The sequence below is a fragment of the Egretta garzetta genome, unplaced genomic scaffold, assembly GCF_000687185.1.
Source record: "Egretta garzetta isolate BGI_Z169 unplaced genomic scaffold, ASM68718v1 scaffold11, whole genome shotgun sequence".
NCBI classification, from domain to species: Eukaryota; Metazoa; Chordata; class Aves; order Pelecaniformes; family Ardeidae; genus Egretta; species Egretta garzetta.
This window is the reverse complement of record NW_009258621.1, coordinates 3,822,488-3,843,888: the sequence shown is the minus strand read 5'-3', so window position 1 is coordinate 3,843,888 and position 21,401 is coordinate 3,822,488. Positions and strand designations below refer to the sequence as shown.

At 36.3% G+C, this 21,401-nt stretch overlaps 1 protein-coding gene across 3 annotated transcripts in view; it reads left to right on the top strand.

The window, feature by feature from the left end:
• The window catches only part of NRXN1 (neurexin 1), a 745,532-nt gene that overhangs the window by 284,971 nt on the left and 439,160 nt on the right, over positions 1-21,401 (top strand). The gene's annotated exons all lie outside the window — the stretch shown is intronic.

The following is a 21,401-nucleotide window of genomic DNA, read 5'->3' as shown; positions in this document are numbered from 1 at the left end:
GCAGAGGACGAGCAGAGGCTCTATTGTTATATGCCCAGAAATAATTGATTGTTATCAATAAAAGTTGTAACCTGACTTATATCATCCATCTACCTTCCATTAGAATCAATTATATTATTTACATTATTTCTGTAATGCATTACTTGATTTTTATTGGGGTTGACCCTGCCACCGCTCAAAAAAATGGAGAAGCTCCCATTGTTCTCAACAGTGCAGAATCAAATCTGCCTTCATCAAAATGCACTCAAAGAGCATCTCAATAATTAAGTAGAGGGCGTATTGCCTCTTTTGTGGTACATAAATGAGGTGCTTATGTTTAAGGATGCATTATGATCATGAGGAATCTGGAAACTACATATCTAGATACCATTCTTGAAATTTACATGTGCAATAGTTAAGTTGGTTTGCAAGGCACTGATGAAGACTTTGTGTGCCTTTGCAGAATGCTGGATGCAGCCTGTTTCCTGAACCTGAGGCTTTGTAACGCTTGATTCTCTATGGCTCATTTTCTAGTGATACATACAGTGTATCATATGTGAGGATAATTCCAGGCTGCAAAATGCTATGTAATTCTTGGATGGCTGAAGCCACAGATCTTAAGAAGCGGTAGATTATCTTGCTATTGGCAAAAGAATGCAGGGGTTTTGAGTAGGCAATAGTGATTTCTTCAACTAATATTAAGCAGGTGTGGTTATATCTGTAGCTGTGTTGACCCATTTATATCTATTAAATTTAAGCAAAAGGTTGTCATTCGTAGTCTTTAAGATTGTCCCTATTCTGTAACCTTGTATTAATCAGAACTGTCATAGTGTCCAAGGAACACTGATAATCTAACATGGCTTCCTGTACAAAATAGGTCATTGGGTTTAGCTGAAGTAACACTGTACTGTTTTTACTGTTCCACTTATTTAGAAAAAAAAAAGCAATACAGAATCTACCACATTTCACAGGAAATAATTCTAGTGATTAAATGGCCTCCTTGTTATATGTATCTTCACACCCGAATTAATCTACTTTCAGTTTATTTTCCTTTGTGTTTGAGCCCTCTGCTACCTACTTCATTTTTCCCCTCCATGTAGATACTTTTGAACTGTGGCCGTTGCCCACCTCATTGTTAAATCAAATGTTCTGAATCCTTTGTATTTTTCTGTGTAGTATATTTTCCAATCTTTCAGTCACTCTTGCTGATCTCTGCACCTTCTCTAATTTTTTTCGTCCTTCATTCTTTCTGTTTTTTTCAGTTTTATATTCCTCTTCTGTGCAGATTGTGTTACCAAATGTTAATGTTTAGGTGGTAATCTACCAGGAGCCGTCAAGATTTTTTTTTGAGGTGCTTAGACTATTCAGGTTTCTTTTAAATTAGAAGGCTCCAATTTCTATCCAGACTACATCTGTGTTTCCTGAAGAGTGACATGATAGACACTAGCATAAAGAAGAGTAGAATATTTGGGTGCATGATGCAATATTTTAAGTACTGGCTTTTAAGTATGCACATTCAAAATTCAGCTGTTACATATCAGTGTTTTTTCTTCATCTCCTAGATTGATTAATATACAGATCTCCGTCTAATTAGTCATGATTCATAGTCTGATGTAATTGCCATTAACTCCCACTGACTTATAAAGGACTTATATCAAGACTTTACTGTGGAAAGTCTCTTACAGATTGACACTTCAAAAAAATCTCAAACTGAAACAAACAAAAAAATCCCATCAACTTTGGGCTAGCTATGGTCAGACCATGTTGAATGGCACATTTATTTATTATGTTTCTATAGCATTTTGAGATCTTTCAGGATAATTTAAGTAACTAAATTAATATAAATTAATGCTATGAATATGAAAATATGTGATCATGTTTGTTACTTCCTGAATTCAAATTCTCTGTGGCTTGTTAAGTGATATTTAAAATAGCCAAGAAATACAGTAAAGGAAACAGTATTAATTTCAGATAACTTGACATATACATTCACTATCATAGTAAAATTGACAAGATAAAGGTATTCTGAAAAAAAGTGTTAAGAGCCACGAAGCACCTTTGCTGTACATACAGAAAATGCCCAGAAAGAGCACGTGAGTTTTCTGTGAAAGTATATGTGGACTCCATTAGTGGGTTCAGATGATCTTAATGGACATCAGTATAGATTAGTGTAACATAATTTATGTAGGACAAATAGATATAGAACAAGTAAATGGGTTGGATTGATATTTAAAAACACTTACAGTACTAGGAAACTACTGAATAATTTTCCAGTGAAGAAATACAAACAAAGCAGACTAACATTAGACATATTTCAAGTGGCGCTGAAGAAATCCTGTCTCTTCTGAAGATAGTCTATATCAAAGGATTCTCACAGGAGATTTTTAACTACCTACATCTCTGTTGAGTAGCAATTTCAGCAAATTAGCAAGGAAATTCATAAATTACAGAGAAGTCAGATTCACTAAATGGAATGCAGAGGATCCCGAAAGAGACATCCTGAGTCCATTTCTTGCTGACATGAAAGGAAGTGAGTGAAAATGGGGAAAATTGGAGAACTGTATCATTAGTGACTGAGAAGTGGGTTCATGTAAGGATTGCAATTTACTGATCAATTTAAAGCTGTAAGTTTCAGGATGAACAGAAAATAACTACAGTGAGAAAAGAACAGTGGAAAAAATAGTTAAAATCCAGGAGGAATACTAGCATACTTTCCTAGAATGAAGAACAGCACAGTGTGTTTTTCTGCAGGTTTAAAAAGGAGAGTTTGGGTTAGTAATAAATGAACTTTTGGAATGCCTTAGTCATCTTGAAGGGACATTATATGAAAGGTTAATATTTAAAGCAGGTTTAATGGGGAAAGTCAAAGTTAGATCACAGGTCAAGAATCTTAAGTCTATTCAACTGACTGTGGGCATAAGTACTTGGAACATGAAACCAAACACAACAGTGATGAACGGGGAAAAAACACAGATGCATAGTCTTCAATACAGTTTTTACAGGGATGATTACCAAATGCTTCGCAAGTTTATATAAAGAAATATTAACCTGAATGAGGTGGATAGGCGTGTACAAAAGGAGATGAGAAATAAAATTAAGCAAAACCTAGTAACTGACTAACCTGATCACCTTCTGCCTCAAAACAGTAGATATTGTTTACCTGGACTTCAGCAAAGCCTTAGATGCTGTTTCCCACAGACTTCTAGACAAACTGGCAAGACAGATTGGATGGGTGGTCTGTGAGATGGGCAGGAAATTGGCTAGCAGGTCACACTCAGAGGCTGGTAATCAGTGGTTTTTACTCAGGCTGGCAGCCTGTCACAAGTTAGGTCCCCCAGAGACTGATACTGGGCCCCATGCTGTTCAGCATCTTAAAATCTGATCTAGATTAATGGGATTGAAAGCACCCTCACTTAAGTTTGCTGATGACCCAAACTGGTTGGTGATGTGGACATGTCAGAAGAGAGAGCCATCTTACAGAAAGACCTAGCCAAGATGAAGGAGTGGGTTACCAAGAACAGTACAAAGTTTAACAAAGACAAATGTGAAGTCCTGTACCTAGGATGACATAATCAAAGAGCCCAGTACAGGCTAGGCTCTGTGTAGCTGGGGAGCAGCCTTGCTGAAAGGGACATTGGGATCCTGATGGACAACCATCTGAACAACGAATCAGTGGCTCACTGCTGCAGCAGTAAAAGCAAATCAGGTCCTGGGCTGCATCCACAAGGGTACTACTAGCAGAGGTAGTGATCATCCTGCCTTACTCAGCACTTGTCAAGCTGCACCTGGAATAGTATGCCCAGTTCTGGTCTGGAAAATTCAAAAAAGATGTGGAAAGACAGGAGAAGGGTCCAGAGAAGGGCCACGAAGGTGATCAAAAGGGCTGGAGGATTTGGCCTATGAGGAAAGACTGAAGGAGTGCAGAGTCTTTTCCCCCTGGAGAATAGAAGGCTCAGAGGCACCTCATCACAGTAGTCCAGTACTTAAAAGCTGGCTACTAAGAGGACAGAGGCTTTTTCTTCACAAGGAATAGCATGGAGAAGACAAGAAGCAACAAGTGCAGGTTGCGCCAGGAGAGGTTTTATTCTGATATAAGGAAGAAATTTTGTACAATGAGAACAACGAATCACTGGAACAACCTCCCCAGGGATGTGGTGGAGTCCCCACTGATGTAGGTTTTCAGGATGCGATTGGACACGGTGGTAGATAATCTCACCTTGGCTCCCTTTCCCTTGAAAGGCTAGACCAGATGATCTTCTGAGGTCCCTTCCAACCTGGACTGTCCTATGAAAAGGAAAATAGTGAAAGTCTAGGAAAGGAGAAAGTGTTCCTTATCATAAAGGAATTTAAACTGGTGTTGTGAAGTAACTGTATCATGATAGACAATGATCTCTGAAGTGTGAAAGGTGCAGGATACAGTTGTCTGAGTTTGGGCCTCTGCTGAAGTTAAGAGGCAATAACGAAGAAAGGAGAGCAGGGGAAAGAAAGATTATTTTGCTTTATGAGGCATCTGTTCTGAAGCATTTGAAATCAGAATGGAAAGATCACCAAAGCATACCTGACCTCCAGAATATATTCATTATACATCATATTTTGTTAATACAGTGTGTTTGTTAATAACAATTTGTAGTTTGGCCTAGGTATCCAAAATGATTATATATGAGGGTTTTTTTCCGTGTAAAATATCTAGCTGGTAATTGTTTTCTTCCTTTAGTTTGAAACCTCAGTTCCATAAGCACTTTTTGATAATGTAACAGCAGATTAAAGAAAAAAGAGGAGGGGGGGTGTTCATAGGAAAGTGTGTGAGGGGAAAAAGGAGTTTTCTGTATGGGTTGTCTTTTCCAGCAACAACAAATATTACTTTCTCTGACAGTTATTTGGAATGCGCAAAGAAATACAGCACTGCAAGGGAGACCAACAGCATTCAGGCACAGAAACTGGTATGCTGAGGGAAAACGTCTGGTTTTTTCCTTAACAATAACTATAAATATTTGAAGAGTATAAATGCTAAAGCACAGAAGCACAAGGGGAGTAATGCGATGGGATTACTAAAGTGAAAATTCAGATCGGCTGAGTATTAGGAAAAAATGATTGACAGTGAGAATAGATTATGTAGTGGAGCACTTTCCCGAAGGTATTGGTAAAAGCCCTGTCTCAGTCTTCACTGAGATACTTCAGAGTGGATTGTATAAAGAAATAGAAGCTATTCTGTGGGGAAACATGCTGTTCTTGGAGAGCTGTGCTAGAAGACTTAATAGATTTGCTACAAGTAATTTCTGTGAATCATGTAGAGATGTGTTACGGATTTTTGCTCATTGAAAGTTCTATAACACTTCCCACATATCCTTCTCAGTGGATGATAGTGAGTTTGTGTTCATCAAAAACTTAGTAAATCGATATCCCATAACAGTATTTTATATACATTATTCATTACACTTCTGTGAAATAGACTGTTTGAAAGAAGAGGAGGAAATAGGGGAACATGAAAGATATGGAATGTTTGTGTTCTGGCAAGGGGAGTGTTTGGGGAGGGAATTCCGGAAGTTTATAGACCCAGTGATTTCACTGTGACCTGGATTTCATGCTTTATTCCTGGTCTGTTTCTTCCTACATTCCAAGATTTGTAAGTGTTCTGGGTACTAATATTGACTTAAAAATGTATAACTTGCAATGATCCAAAGGAAATGAACACAGAAGGTTTTAGGTGTGTGCTTCTTTAAAGGACCTGACCTTCAGAAAAAGCACTTTGTCTCCCAGATGCTAACAGCATTTCTTCAAGGGCTTGTGTATGCTTTGTATAGGCACAAGCTGGAATCAGTCAAAGGAGGCTGGGAAGTTTTTCAAGAATTAATTCCTCTCCAGCGCATGGGATATTCTGAATACTTACCCTTTGAAATACCGTCAGGAAGGACACCCATTTCATACTGAATAGCCCTTGGTGTTCGTAAACTTCTGATGTAGGTATCCTGCTGTGGATGCTAGAAGTGATGTGTATTGAGTTATTGATTATATGTTACTCCTTTCAAGAAATACCTAAGAAGAAGAAACTAAAAGTACTCATGGAGATGTTTTGATCCCTTGATGTGGACTTGAACAACGCTATTTATCAGTCAATGTGTGCCTATTTGTTTCCACGTCCCTTTTCCCCTTCTTTTTACTGTGCCTGTGCAGATCATGGAAGTGACTGAGAGTTTCCTTAGCCTTTAGACAGAATGTTTAAAATAATTACCATAAGGAAAAGCATGTTTCTTTTCATTCAGGCAATTCTTATGGATAGTGGTTGTTTTGTGTTCAAAAGATGGAAAACCAAATTCTAGTCTTCCTCCCCTCTCATCCCATGTGCCAGTGTGCCTATGTTTTTCAGATGATACAAGGTGTAGGTCAGCCACTGCTGCATTCATAAATATTCATACCTGTATAGATGGAGGGGAAAAAAAAGTGATAGGTTAGCATAAATTAAATATTCAGCACAACTCAGCAACATCAGGATTAAAATGGAAATATACAAGATAAACTGTTCCATGAAAATGTTTGAAAAGAAAATACTTCTCTCTTTTTTTGTCAATCACTATGTCTGGAAAAAATGAAATAGTTTGCTCTATATGAGATAAGGCAAGTTAAAAGATGGTAAAATGCAGATTGGATTTCAAGAGCCAGCCAATAAACTGACAAAACTAGCCAGAACCTGGCAGGAGGATGTTGATGAGTCTTGCTCCTCCAGAATGATAGAACAGAAATTCTCAAAATTCCACTGTCCTGGACATTATAAGGTTGTAAACCTTGTTTGAGAGCAATGTTCATATGTGTTTAGATGTTTGCTGCCTATATTCTCTATTTCTTTAGTCAAGATTCTGTTTCCCCTACTGGAAATATTAATCTTTTTAAGATCTTTTAATATAAAACTGTAGAAAGTATTTAGACTATGTCCCTGACATCTCTTCCGCATTAACTAGTAATGTATCGTATCAGCAACAGCTATTTGGTGATGTGTTACACTAACAGATAACAACAGGAAGCTCTGTGAGAACCTGTCACTGTAATGCATCATCAGAGTCCAAAATTGTTTGGTAAAATTGGCCAGTATGAACCCCTAGATGTCAACTTCCAGGTCTTTACAATCTTTGCTTACAAGACGTACTCATTTACCGCTGGTAGCATGATACTTCAGCTTCTGTAAAAACTCCAGGAGTTAGCTGATCTATTGTGTGCCTTTTCAGTTTAGACCCTGTTTTTAAGGATGCATACAACTATAAAATAGCACTGAATCATGCTAGTTGTAAACTTTGCATTTAAGTTCATGCCAAAGTTGTCTGAAAGATGCTCTTGCCTACGTATGGGGTATGAAGCAATTGAACTTGTCCAGAATTTATAGGCTATTTCTATATCAGTAGTTGAAAAAAATTTTATATAACCATTACAGTAAAGTTTTTATCAGTTTTATTCAGGCAATCTTTGAAAACCTGTAAACCAGCATATACTTTATCCCTGAAAAAATAAGGAATGTATTCAAGTGAATCCATTATTCTGAATATATTGATTAGTATTATAAAAACAAACAAAAACTTTCCAGGATGGGAGATGGCTCACAGGAATAAAATGACTTGTGTGTTTGTGTGCATGTGTCACTTAACAATTAGTGTTGTTGTACTGTCCTACCTTTTTCTGTATCAAATCTGATTCAGAATAACTGAATCTGTCAAAAGCAGCTGAAATCTGCTATTTTCATTTGTTCAATAGAAAACAGATAGATTAACTATAATTATGATTATTGCTACAGATGATTTCTTCTGGCAGCTGTAATGTCTTCCATTTCTCAAGATTCTAATAGTGAAAGTCAATGGATTTTTTTTTTCTTTCTTAATGTTTTGGGAGGAATACTGGTGGTTACTTGCAGGATTGTATTTTAAAGTTGAATGTGCACAAGCCCCTGCATGTAATTGTTAGTGTGGAAAAAAAAAAAAAAAAAAAAAAAAAAAAAAAAAGTGAAAATGAAGAGATGGAGGGGTATTTGTCCCCCTCTCCCACAAAAAAATTTAAAAGTTACTTACTATATTTCTGTCAGAAAGTAGTATGTTCTAATATTAGACTTAGAAGACTTAGCATTGAAACAGAATAGATATTTAGGAAATGGCATTCTAAAATTCTCTTTTAATTTAGGCAGGAATATTTTCTAAGTTTTGGCTGGGCAACATGAAAGGAATGAGACAAGAATTACTTAGTTACTTTTCTGATGGTAATGATTAAGTATATGATTTAGAACATTTTAACAAAGAAGATTTGTAGAAGTATAAAAATCTGCATGTCCTTATTGAGCCAATCCTGGTATCATCTAATCGTCTGACTGAAAATGCAGCTATTCTTTGACTTTTTCACAGTTGTTTCAATATGTTCAGGTGAAGGCCAGATTGGTATTTTCCCCAGTTTTTCATAAAAAAAGGTTTAGTATACTTTTAACACATTGGGAAACTATCAAAATGGATGTTAAAAAAAAGTTGTCACTAAGTTAATTATATAAATATCTTGGTGTTCTAGTATGCTCAAATGGACACATTCTTCCAGTCAAAAGTCCATAGTCAGTTTTTCAGGTATTTGCAGCTCTAGATGTATATCCTGTCTAAAAACAACAAGCTGATGTTGATATCAACTGAGATCTCTCTTTATTGGTTCTAAGAATTATATCCTGTACAAATCTGTTATTTTTTTTAGTTACATGTACAGCTTGCATATCTTCAAAGGTGCAAATAATAAGGTTATGCCTATGAAGAGTGCAAAGAGCTATAAAGGATATTGAAAATTCCGTGAGGTAACTTGAGCGGGTAAAAGCCCAAGTATTTTGGCTGACCTGTGAACATGCAAACAAATTGATTAGCACATCTGAGACCTTAAAGGTTTGCAGATATAATTCTGTTGTATCTGTGTTTGGGGGTTCCATTCTTATCAATTTCAAGAATTGAAATGCTGATATACGGAATCTGGTAAGAAAATTTGAGCAGTGCTATTTGAACTAAAAAACTATAGCAGAGATGAGAAGACTTGATACATTAAGTTGTTTTGTAAAATGGTCCCAGTTTAGTGGTAGTAACCTATGATGTAATTCATGATGCCAGTTATGCAGTTGAAAAAGACAGTGTTTTGCAATCTCTTATTCAGGTATGAAGTAAATGGCAGACTTAAGATAAGTAAAAGTTAAGAACAGATACTCCAAGTTTAAATAAATCACATTAATCAGTATGCCATCCTGTCTTTTCTTATATGCTTAGAGGAAGTTGTTAGGGAACATAAAAGTCAAGTTCGTCATTCCTGTGAGACAGATTTAGAAATAAGTTGACTTACAGCAAAAATCATACCATGAAACCGCTGTATCTGTTGAGTCAATATTTATTAATATCCAGAGTGGCTAAGAATTTTAGTTTCTAAGCTTGTCTTTTGAAAGCATATTGCCATTCTCAGCTAGGGGACTATGCTGAGAGGTGAAGAATGGAGGAATGTGAAAAATGTCCTTTAGCAGGTAACTGGTTATAGGTTTTGTTTTTTCTAAGGTGAGCCACATTGTTTGTGTCAAAATGAACTTCAGGAGGAAAAAAAGACATTTTAAAATTTTCAGTTTGTTAATTTGTATTGATTTGTTTTGAAATTTTTTTCACTGTTTGAAAGAAAGCTTAAAATCTGAATCAGAAACTAAATTATTCACTGCAAAGAAATGGAACAGCTTTTCAAACAATTTTCTCATTTTTCAATTTGGAAACATTTTTAATGTAATTAATCGAGAAATCCTTTTAATTTTTTCCCCTGATAATATGTGGTATTGTTGTGTGCGTTTCAGTCATTAGTTTTTCTTATATAAATCTGGCTGGATTCTAATTAGAGAGCCATATTTTCAAAACAATACTTGAGTGTTGGGTCAAGGTCTTGTACAGATGTTTCTTCTTACTGACCATCCACACGTACTCTTTGAACACTACCCTTATTTTTTTGCTTGAGAACTAAATATGTGACTTGTACGTACAAGTAACAGCCCTGAAAGGTTCTAAACACAAAGTGGCACAAAAAAACAGAGCTAATGTTTTGAAAATTCTCTTTCTGTTTAAGCTGAAGCTTTCAGGAGATGCCAGGGAAGGGTGTGTGTGTTTATATTTTGTAAAGCAGCTGCTTCCCTTATCAGTGGTGGATGTCTACCTGATAATGCAGAAAGAAGCCTTTAGAGAAAGGAAGTGAGTATAAATGGAATTAGCACAAGCAGTTCAGCTGTTACAAGAGCATATTATTACTGTTACAGTTCCTGAAAGCAGCGTGCCTCCTGTTAGCCTCATGGTATCTTTCAGCTTCGTGAACCAGCTGCTTGAAAGCCAAACAGTTCCAAAGAAAAGACTGGGTTGTGCCTTGGGTCTGACACTAGTCCAAGCAGGTAGGGTGTCCCCTTTTGTTTTCTGATGATGTCACATGGGTACACACAGTAGGATTTAGTCTCATGCCCTGGTACTATTTATTGGTATATATTAAGACTAATACTTTATATAGATTTTTTTTTCACAGTATTTTTTTTTCTGCTTACTTAATGTCTTCAAATACGCCTTTTAGCCAGAATGAGGCTATTCTGAATTCATTTTCTGCAGAAAGGCAAATGCTTTTCTCCTTTGTGGACTACAATAACCATGAGGCCCATACTACATTGAGTTCTACTTTCTTATCTGTTGTCTTCTAATGAATTAAAGCTTTTTATTAGATGTTATCAACAGCTTAAGACTTAATTTTGAAACAGTCTTTATATAGTAGGCTTTCTCACAGTCTTTGACCACAAAATAGTGGCTTCAGTGGGACTAAGGTCCAGAGCAGAATCTTGAAAAAATGTTGGCAAACTTTTCCAAGCAAAATGCATACTACAACTATTTGCATAGTCTTGTATTGGGTTTTTGAAAGGAGTTGTACCAAGGTGAATACAAGCAATAGTTAGTAGTATAGACATGGCTGCCTAAATTCTTTCTTTAGGTTTCATGTGTACCCTTTATGATTTTTTATTTATCCATAATTCAGCATGTCCTATATGTCGTGCCAAGAAAGTATTTTAGTGAAAATAGTCAGAAAATCATTTTTGCCTGATGCTTTTGCCCAAGGAAAAGCCTATTTCCCCCTACTTTTCTGAAGTGGTATTTCAAAACATTTCAAAATATGTTTGATATAAAAGGTAGCTTCAAGTTGAAGTGTTTATTTGAAATTAAAAAAAAAAAGCCAAACATTTAAAGGTGAAAACAAATGTCAGAACATTGCTGAGGTATTCAACTGATGTATGCAATGACATGGGGAAGTGAGAAATGCTTAATTGCACTGTCTACCCTTTGCCAAGAATTAGTCCTCTTCATAACTATTTTCCAAATAAACACTGAAAGGTGTGTTTATTGTGACAGACACACTTATATAAGGGAAAATATTTTAGGAAACCTATAATATTTGCAGAACAGTACACTTTTAAAAGTTTGCCTAAGTATTAGATTACAATAACCAGTAATAGCTTGTGTAAAGGCACTTGGTAATTCCTTTTATATGGCAAGCTGCTCTTCTTGAATGTTATTAGACAAAGTTTGTTGTAGTATTATATGTGTTTACTGATTATCTGTCAAAATAATTGATTTTGCTTGAGGCTGAGGACCTCTTACTCAGTACAGAACCATAAGGGGATTTTATTATCTGACATTCCTTTAGCACTAAGCCGACAGCAAGGTCTCAGGCTTGGAGGTCATCTGACAGAATCAGACCCTTTAAACAGCATACGTAAGCATGCATGCTCTGCTTCATTCTCACACTACAATGAGATGCCACATCTTGAAAACCTAGTAATACATCCCTGTTCCTTGTATTATAATGATGACAATTAATTTGGATTAATTCAGCAAGTTTATTTTGGAGGACAGCTTTAACTTCAGTAAAATTTACTAACATAAAGATGGCCCATAGGTAGGCTATGGTTAAAGATGCCTTAAATATAAAAGAGATGCCTTAGAAATATTCCATGCATTAAATTAATCCTTTTATTGAAAATTTATAAATTGCTTTTAGCCATACACGTTGTGCACTACACAGATCTGAGTTTGAGGTTGAAGAACCCCACTTTTCCTCTTACTTCTCTGCGCAAGTGCTGCTTTTATTTGTCATTTCAGGAAATGCAGATTGTTTAGAAAAGGAATGTGAGCACAGGATGGAGTGCACAAGAACATGCTGCCTGGTAGCCTCCAGGTGTACCCCTCTGTTTCATTGAAAAATGGTGAAGGAAAAGCTGCCTCTGAAAAACATGTGGTAGCTTTATGTCATGTTCCTTGTGTTGGAATTATAGTAATAACTGTGCATGCAAAAGTACTACAGAAAGCTTAGCTTCCAGTTGTTGCAGGTATACTGAAGTTGCAGTATTGGAGGTCAAAAAGGGTACAATAAAAGAATTATAAGGATTCATAAGAAATTGCAGATGAAGGTAGGGAAGAATTTTCCCGGGTGTCTTCCAGGGATGTGTCAGTCACTCCACAAGTGAAAGGGAAGTTAGCAGTGTAGCTAGTGGGTGGGAATTTGATTTTTTTTTTTTTTTAAACTGTTTACCTATCATGATAAGAACAGAATTTAGCCAACAACTGCATGAACTGTTGCTGTATTAATATCACAAACTGAAATCAAAGAGCTGTTAACCTAGCTCTTAGCTGTGCTAGCTCCCAGAATGGGAGGAGAGTTTCTATAGCTGGTCAACTGGTAGCCAACTTCACTGAACAGATAGTCAGCTAACAGAGCTGAAAGGGAAGGATGCTATCTACATGGAGGCTGGCCATAAGTTCATTTAATAGCCATGGCATTTCAGCCTAGGATTAGAGAGCTATTTTCCCCTCAGTGGAACAGAAGGTTCTTTCAAACCAGGAATCAGGAAACAGAGCAGATGTGTCCAAAACAGAAAGCAGCCAGAAACACCCACAGCCAAGAGCTAGCTATTCAGCTAGTTGCAAGAGTAACCTACGCAAGTGAGAGAGAATGAGAAGAAAAAGCCAGTTGGGTATTTGTTATTCTGGAGAAGTAATAAGGTTAAGAGCCGTAAGTTGGCAGCTAGTAATATACTGATGGGAGACGCTGAAGGAAGGAAAGCTAGTGAGGGGTGGAATAAACCCCCCTCATTTCACTAAAGGATATGCAGAATTGATGTTCTAACATTTAATTGGAGCCTACAGTTGTTTTAAAATGTTTTCAAATGTGTTTAATATGGGAAAAAGTTTTGTTCAAATATTTGCGGACATTCAGGGTTACACATATTGGTAATTGATACATTTTTTTAGCAATTTTTTGTTAATTTTTCTTCAGATCACTGACCTCCTCTACTTGGATTCTGTGTTGGGTCCTTTTTAGCTTTTCTCTTTAATTTGAGGTTCATTCTTTTGCTCTTTTTCTGACCGCTTTCATTTTCTTCCCATACAACTCCTACCCTAGGTAGCTCAGTTTTTGAGTACATCTGCCACATTGCTTTCAGATGCACTTGAGTTGAGACGTTCCTTGGAACACCCATTTTTACATTTGCGTTATTTTTGCCTTTTCCCATTATTTGTTTCTCTATGTTATGACCTTGAATTTACACTTTAAGTGGTAAAGATTGGAAAAATCTAGCACATAATGAATGTTATGCTAAAGAAATAAGGTTTGAACCCTACAAAGGTAATTACTGTGTTCTGCTTTTCAGTGGCTCTTTCTTGCAGTCCCTAGAGAGTTCTTGTGCTAGATGTTGGGAAGGAATGGTTAATAGGGAAGGAGGAAAAATAGCACGTTTTTGACTTTTCTAGAGAATGTCTTTGGTAACTCTTGCTGCACTGTGAAAGAAAGGGGAGGAAAAAGCTGAAATCCAGCACAACAATTGAGTCCCCTGTAGCCCTTTCTTTTCCCAAACAGTCATTGGAGGCAGCATATCATTTGTTTTCTTCCTTTGACTTTATATAATGTATTAATGCAAAGCTGCCTTTACCTGAAATAATACATTTTGTTTTACTTTTGGTGATTCTTCTTTCTCTTGGTTTTGTTTCGTGACTTATGTATTAGTAAAGGCTTTATTCCTACTTGGGAGCCAATTGAGCTTCTGTGGAACCAAGTTGTTCTTAAGTTCTGCAATTTAAGTGTTGCCAAAAGATTTCTATGAGTCTTTGTCATGGGAAGTTTAAAAAAAAAATAGAAAAGGGAAAGAAAACTTGAACCCGTTTCTTAAAAACAGAAAGCATAGCAACCACAGTCAGAAACATTTAGCAGTCTGGCAGCTGACAGCAGGCCATACAAAGAATAACAAAGTAGTCTATTGAGGAGGGGAGAGAAGAACTTCAAAAGACTTGTGTCCACAGCAGGGTGAAAAACATAACAATCCTATTATCAAGGTTGTTAGAAAAAGAAGTTGATTTTTTTCGAACTTCTACTAATATAACATGTTAAACAACATGCCAGTAACCTAGAACATAAAAAGGCGTTCTCTGGCATCCTCTTTAGATGTCTCTATTTAGGCAGTCAAAGTGGGAGATAAAAGAAGCAAACAGTTCTGAGATCAGCAGAAGAGACCAGTTTGCCTAGAAAGTCAGCTATCACAACTGTATTAATTCTGCAAATAGGTGACTGATGCATAAAACTGAGGTCAACTTCCCAGTACTGCACAGAATCTAAAAAAAATCAAGTTAAGTTTCTCAAAACAGTGCCCTGTAACATTCACAATATACCTATTACTTCGATTCTGTTAGTTTCTACAACTGTATGTAACCATTACCAACTTTTTTATTGCCTTAGAATAATTAAGGTATATTCCCTGTACCAAATTGTGAGGTCTTTTTTGTTCTTTTTTTTGCATTCTTTTGACATGTTTGCGGGTGGGACAGTGATGGTCTTCAGTCTACAGTGGACTTTCACATACGCTATTGAGTTCATAGCGGGATTTCATATAATTATGCTGATTTTTACCTTTTTTTAGTACCCATTTGCCTTCCTAGAATTTGCAGGGATATGATAATAAGCAATCTAAATAGAACATATATTTATGTGCATTAAGTATGTCTGTTTTCTGTGCACAGAAGTTTTTAAAATGTCTGATGTGCAATATATCCTGTAATACTAGGAAAGATGAGTGCAGAAAATGTTCGTGTTGCTTAGTTACAGAAACAATAAACATCACAAAGTTATTGTCTCCAGCTAGCCATTCAGCGTGGCATTAAAGGACTAGCCAAGTGTATTATAATTTAAAAAGAAAATGGGAGGGGGATGACACCCTATTGGAAATGTGTGTGTATGACTCACTTTGGACGAAGCTCCACTAGGCCTGGTGCTGGTAACGCAAACTTCAGACTTCATGCAAGGTCCTACCCTGTGAGGAAATGGTGTATTCATTTTACAGAGAAGCAAGGAGAAGTTGTCTGTGAGGCATTCAGAGACAGGTTAAACCCAAGTTCCTGGATTACCAGTCCTAGTTTCTAATAGCAAGAATTATTCTAATGATTCTTTTCTTTCTACCTTGTAGGACAAAGTAGTCTGTGGAGAGTATGTCTGATTTTAAAATATACTTGTTATATCTCAAGCTATGAACAGTAGAACAAAATTATACAATCATGCTATATGAACAATATTTTAGCCTTGAAAAAGTCCGTTTCATATTTTTCAAAGGCCACTGCCCTGAGAAGGGCAGGCCTAGTTATAGCCATTTTATGTTTCCGATCAAAAATGTTCTGTTTTCTCCTATTGGATAACTTAAGCAGTGTTCAGTGCTCGTTTGGACTTGGAAAATCGATAGCCTTCATGTGGGTTCCTTTCCTCTTCTCTCACCATGGTAGAGCCAAGACCAATTTTAGTAGAGTGCATGGAGAGATGTGTGTGCTCTGTTTCTGCCGACAGTTTTGGATGCTCAGAGTGGACAGAAAGAAGAGGCAGGAGAATGTGAAACTCCCAGATATATATTCCACGGAATTTGTGACACTGTAGTTGATTAGACATGCTTTTTTCTTTGTCCTAGCTCTGTTAGTTGAACTTATTTTTAGCTGAAACTTGCAGAGCACTTTCCCAGACCATATTAACTGATCTAAAATACTGCAGCAAAATGCTCGTGCTAGCGTTTTCTCCAGGTGTTTATGGATCTACACCATGGAACCATGTCCTGCTGTCCTGAGGCTTACCTCCCACTCAGTACAAATCTATAGATACTCGTTTTTTGTTTTGGTGCTCAAAACAAACCCCTTTCTAAATGCCCCACACTACCACCACCACCCACACACCATGTATCTACCCCAGGAAAATTAAAACTATTTCATCTGAGGATGAATAAATTGTTTCCTTGGAGCTTTCATTATACACGCTAATCTCTTCTGTGTATTCAGAAAACAAAGCTGGTTTATAAAGTTGAGTAATCCTAGAGGCTTGAATAGCTGTTGTCATTTATATTTTGTGCTTTCACACTGTGTTCAGAAATACACCCCACTGCAAACATTTAAACTGGGGCTCCTTAAGTTTTGCATAAATAGTCTGTAGTTTATTGTGTTCCTTGGTATATTCGTTTTGGACCTTGGAAATGAATTGAGGCATATTACCAAAATGACAAGTCTCCTGTGAGAAGCTGACATTCATAGATTAGTTCAAAACCATTTAGCAAATACCAAAAAAATACATGATAACTCTCACTGGTTGGTTTTGCATTTGGATTTCTGGGGAATGTGATACTGTCTGCACCAGGTAGTTCTCAATGAGCGCGGAAATTCTAGTGGCTGTTAAAGTAGGCTGATAAAATTGCCTCAGGCTTCACTTACTCTGAGTTCCATTGCTACAGTTTCTGACTGATCAGTAAGTTATCTCCTGCTGACTTCACCGTGCAGCATAAAATCGTAGGTTAGCAGCACCTACCTTGGCCATTTTGGAGAATACTAGTCTCCATTTTAGAGAATTAACTGACATTGTTTGCATGAGGTGATCCAGGTTTCATAAAAATATGAAAATACTGCTTTATGGTAACATAAGGATTTATGTGATTCATTTTTTTAACAGATTTAGAGGCTGGATTAATCCATTAATTCAAATTGCATTTAGAAAAGTATTTTTTCCTCACCTCCCTATTAATTAAATAGACAAGCTCTTCAGAGCAAGATTATAATGTAGGTGCTCTGAACTCCTGGTTTCTCTTTGATTCTCAAGGAAACCTAGATGCTGCAAATTAGGCAATGTGATTAGCTCCTTAAGGAGGATCATATTTGGTTTAATAATATAAAGTAATTTGAAATAAATGCCTCATAGTAATGTAAAGGCTTTTAATCACAGTGACTGAAAGGCTATTGCTAGCAGAGTTGGTCAGTATTCTGAAGTATTTAAGAGTAATGCCATTTCCTCACTCATAGTATTTGATGTACAAAATACAGAAAGAAATCTTTAATGTGGAAAGGGCTGTACTTTGAATTGAAAATGGTGTTGAAATCTGGATTCTTTCACATCTTTCATAGGGATAGGGTCAGTAGAAAGAATATGTAGGGGTTTGATATTAATATTTTATAATATTTAATATATTAACTTTTTATTTTGGTATTTGAACTGTTGTATATTTAGGATACATCTCTAATATCAACAGTAAATTCCCTGTCTTCTCCTTCACCTTTTCTCAAAGTCATTCATGCATTTATACATTGCCAGTTTATTAATATATTTTCATTGGCTGCTCTACTACATTTTTGTTGTTGTTGAAGGCACCTGCCATGATGACTTGCAAGACCTGTACTGAATTCTTAATTCATTTCTAAAGTTCATTGCATACTAGGGCCCTGGCCTGCAATAAATTATATACTTGATGTATCTTTGGGAAGTATGAATTAATTTGCTTGTGCTCCAAGATGACCACAGACCATGTTTAAGAGAGTGCTGAGCTTATGTTAAAATTTGCTGTCTCTTAGCTGGACTTAATTTGTTAAGACTCAGCATTGTGATACTATAAGTTACCTTGCATATGGTTGGCCTAGATGGTAGCAAAGGGAGCTCATATCTTGATTGTAAAATGATATGTAGTTCTGCCCTTTCTCTCCTGAAAAACAAATTTATTCCCTGCTTTGGATAGCTATGTTGCAAGGTATGTGGGGAATTGCTAACTGCTCCTTTTTTCTTGGGAGTTTAGGTGACATTTTGCAGTTTCCAAGAATTGAGGTAATTAAATATTTTAAAGACTGAGGTCTTGAAATTTACTTAAGAGGAAAGAATACAGTGAATGGAAGACAAATTGAAGGTGCTCTTAATAGCATGATATAATTCCCCAGGGGCTAGCAGTTTCATGCGCAGGAAAATTATATTGTTGTTTCTCAGGTAGGAGAGTGAGTGAGAGCGCAAGCAACCTGTTACCAGGGCCAGCCCAATAGATGTGCGAGGAAAGCACACAGCAGTGAGAGGATACGGACTGTTGGGTTGTGTAGGAGTAAAGGTGAACATGACTCAAATATTTCTTCATTGCAAATTACCTTCACTTGACTAATTGTAGATCTGTGTATTGAGAGTGTATTGAGTTAACATTAAAGAAAAATATTTAGAGTGTTTTATCCGGACATAGCAGTGGATAATATAAGCCCTATTAAAAACATGCTTATCCTTATGTACCCAGAAGGAAAAAAAAAAACCATAAAAAAGCAGAAGGTTTTGAAAATAATGAGTAAATTTACAAATTGAATTTATTTGTACCCTAGAGGCTATAGATTCTGAAGCATATACCTCCACGAGTTATAAAGCAGATATTAGTCGCAGAATTATTCATTACTGTTCAGTTCTTTTCCTGAAATGTAACGATGACTACTTTCTGTGAACATACTGCTTTTCTCCTTTTTGCTGTGCTTCACTGGTGGCTGAGTACATCTTTCATGGACAGGAAGATAGGGAGAGGGGTAAGAATCTCAGCATAACACCAGGAAATGGGCTTCCAAATGCCAGCTGTGTTCAGTTAATAGTTTACAGTTCTTTTCAATTATAATTTTCAGTTATGGTTCATATATTCCTGTTTTAATACTAATTATCCATGATAATTCAGTTCCAAATTTTAAATTTTATAAGATTAAAACAACATAAACATCCTAAAACTTAGAACATAAACACTCCAAAACTTAAATGTAGACTTTATTCTGTTTCCACAAATGAACGCAGTAAGATGCTATCTTTCACATGTCAGTAACTATGAAGTTTTAATTATGTAATATGGAAGTAAGAAATTGTCATATACAATATTTAGGGATTCCAAGAATGTTTTAATATCGGTGGCATAAAATTCCCATTATTTGCCACTCTTTCTAAAGTGCTTTAGCAATTTTTTCCCTCATATGTTATATATTAAGCTACTTAATGAGCTGGTGATGAATTATTGAGAAAACTATTGACACAATTCCTGTTTGCACTTTGTCCATCAGGTCCTTGAACCATATTTATTAAAAATTATTGTTTCTGAGTTGGCAAATGTCTTCAAAGCCTATAGAGCTGCTTCAGACATCAAGGAAAGCTTAGCTCTCCTTTTGTCTGCTCAGTTTTTCTAACATAGCTATTAACTACTAATTTTATTATTCAATCAACTAGCTTTCTTTAATATCAGACAATTTGAATTTGTCCATAAGCAAGACATTTTCTTTGTACATTTGTTTGTATTGTCCTGGTATCTACCTTTGTTCAGTAGGTAATTAAAGAGTATTTTCTCCTCCTGTTCTTTGGTGCCTTAATTACTTTCATTGTCAACAGCATGACTGAATTCTGAGACCCCATTTGTTCCTTCTTTTTACGATATCCTCTAGTCTCTGTTTAATTCTTTTCAGTCTATTCTAGAAAGGTTGCCCCCTGTAACTCCTTCAAATGAGGTATAAGCTATCCAAAATCCCGCTTGCAATAGAAAGTGGCCAATGTTTCATGCAACCAGATATCTCAGTAATATTGCCTGCCAAACTACTGGCTTCTTGCTGTATTCTTCTGCTTTTTGGCTTTCTTTGCTCTAAAGGCAGAAAGTGAACCCAATGGGAGTTCACTTGTATGTGCTTATTCTCCAGTACCCTTCTAAATTCCTTTGTTTAATCTGCTTTCTCTAAGGTGTTACAGAGGTATTTGATAAATGAAAATTGGGATCCTTATTCTCTAAACTTACAAGTTAATCCTATTCTAGTCACTTCTGATGTCTTCACTTAAAGAAGACAGATAATTTCTGCTGTCAGGAATCCACAGTGAGGTTTATTTGTTGTATTTGGAGACATAGCTCCAGTGGGAACAGCAGTATTTTACTGAACCCTGAAATAAAATGGAGAAATAGGCTTATTGTTAGCTTTTTAGGATACATTTTTAATGTAGTAGAATAATTCTGCCATGGCCTATGATGAAATTTGCTGGTTCAATAATCTGAAAGAACACAATTCTTACAGTAAAAAATTGTCGACCTATCAATCATCTCTTTAGTGTTCTGTTATCTTTAAATACCATTTTCTGATAGCAACTATCACTTGTGGGGTATGCCATCTTAGACTGTGTGTATGCTAGTGTTTTGATTTCTAACAGTAGCACAGTTCTGCAGTGCATTCCCTGTCTCTTCCACTTACTTTGTAAGTTCAGTTTGCAGAGTGGGTTTCATCTGTGTTCAAACTAGGCTTCAGAGGAAATCTATCCAGAATCTCTACTCTTAGTATTCATTAAGCACTGTCCACCCTCTAATAAGGATGTAAGGTCTAAAGCGGTGATTGGCCCCCTGAACAGCTTCAGACTACATTGTGTAGTTGGAACACTGGATCAGGGGCCAGACATGATCTATTCCTGAATGGTATAGAATCTGTAGATGAAGAAGCCTCAGCACAAAGTGCTTTGAACTGCTGAGCTGTTGCTTTTGCTCCAAATTGCTTTGTAATGTAGGCTTAACCTTAGATACAGAGAAGAAGGTTTTAGCTTCTGTCACTATGGATTCATATTCAGCCCTTCAGTGGTATTTTAGTTGAGTATATAATTAAAAATATTGACAAAATACTTGTGCACACCTTTGCTGTTGGGGATCTTCATTTAAGTAGTCCTTGTATCCTGGACAACACAAAAATAGCAGCAATTTCAGACTGTGCTAATAAAGACTAGAACCCTGGGAAATGGTTATACCATGACAAGCCTCTCTGGGCAGAGTAAATATGTGATTTGAAGCAAGAATATTCGCTGTGGAGGTCAATTGGATTTAAAACTAATATTGTCTTTCATTTTTATCAGAAAAGTCTTCAGTCAGGGAAAATACGTAAGTGGTTTTATTTTTTGTCCAATTGAACTGGCTCAAAGATTGTCCTGTTTTTGTCTGTTTTGATCTGTATGGTACTAGTTTCCCTATTTTATAGTTTCACGAATACCATGGAAGCTACTATTCCTCAGCCCCAAGGACAAACTGAAAATATGTTAGATTATAAAGCATCTGACCTTGGTACATTTTCTGA